Source organism: Citrus clementina, unplaced genomic scaffold (genome assembly GCF_000493195.1).
Source record: "Citrus clementina cultivar Clemenules unplaced genomic scaffold, Citrus_clementina_v1.0 scaffold_3, whole genome shotgun sequence".
NCBI lineage: Eukaryota > Viridiplantae > Streptophyta > Magnoliopsida > Sapindales > Rutaceae > Citrus > Citrus x clementina.
In genome coordinates, this window is record NW_006262339.1 from 26,058,834 (window position 1) to 26,060,202 (window position 1,369).

Here is a 1,369-nt window from a genome sequence, read left to right on the forward strand (position 1 = left end):
GAGCCTCTTCACATCTAACTTTCTCAGCATGCTTACCATTTTTTGATTTTCAAACACTTTGACTCAATATTGATAATGAAGCTGTACACAAGATCCAAAAGTTTCTGGATAGTCTTGTCATGAGTAAGAAAAAGATTCCATGCCGTCTTTAACATTTTTTGCAGCTTAATCCAGATTGTTTTATTTTCTTCTTGCTATTAAGCTTCCAGAATGACACGATTTCGCAACGTGATACTTGTGCACATTTTACAGATTTCCCCGGAGCTCCTTAAGAAGTTGAGTACGGATTGCCTGGTTATGCAAAACCACCATGTAAGAAAATTGTGCTTCACGTACGGTTAACTTGCTTTGCATTTGTGTACCTAGATTCAATTTCTTAAAAATGTGTTAAGCTTTATGTTCTAAAACAACCATCTTTTTATTGTTAGATTCAATTCTCTGTTTTAATTTCCTTCATCTTCTGTAATAATGCTAGTCACTCATGAATATCTAGCTCAATGAAAGTGTTGGGTCTAATAAGCGAGCTTTTTTGGAAATCCTGCTTTGTCGTGAGCCTCTTTGATTCATGGAAGAATTCCATTTATATGGACTTCTTGTACAATTGATTCCTTAGATCAGTGCACTTCAATTTTGGGAGACAATGGACTCTAAAAATGTTTAGATTTATTAAATTATTATGGATGATTGAGTAAATAATTTGGTTGATCTGAAATTTTATGTGTTGTACCATTACAACAGTATGGCATTTCACCTGAAAGAATGCAAGCAAACCAGGAGCTAGCTAAGTTTTTTAAGATCTTGACAACAAGCGTGGATGAATATAATAAGGTACAAAAGTAAATATTCCTTTGTTGAATTTATTTTATATATAAACACAGACTCAGGATATATGCCTGAATGCTTGATATTTTAATGGCAATTTATCCAGTGTTATCAATTCTAACTTCTGTTATTAATCATTATCAGGTCTATATCTCGACAGTGCAAGCTTATAACTATCCTGTGACCGCCTTCCAATGACATCCAGAGGTATTAACTTCAATGCTCTTAACAGTGATTTTAGCTGCACCCCATTTACAAAATTGATAAGCTTAATATGGCAGACTGATCTGGTTAATCAAACCTTTTGAGCGACATTTGTGTGCTAAACTCTAGATGTGTGTGACCAAATATGCTGCAGAAAAATGCTTTTGAATGGGGACCAAAAGCAATTCCACACACAGAGGACGCCATTCGGGTGACTCAACAAGCTGCAAACTTTTTTATAAGGTCAGTTCTTATTACCTGCATGATTGTTTATGTTACGAATTTCATTTGTTAAGCAAGTGCTGGAATTTCATTGATAGTTTATTTTCTTTTCTTAATGACA

At 34.3% G+C, this 1,369-nt stretch overlaps 1 long non-coding RNA gene across 1 annotated transcript in view; it reads left to right on the top strand.

The window, feature by feature from the left end:
* Positions 1-6: 6 nt before the first annotated feature.
* LOC18046751 overlaps positions 7-1,369 on the top strand; it is a 2,097-nt gene continuing 734 nt past the window's right edge. Inside the window, exons 1-4 of the long non-coding RNA XR_002906484.1 lie at positions 7-312; positions 739-828; positions 967-1,029; positions 1,181-1,269. This is a non-coding gene — a long non-coding RNA (uncharacterized LOC18046751). The remainder of the gene's footprint in view (positions 313-738; positions 829-966; positions 1,030-1,180; positions 1,270-1,369) is intronic.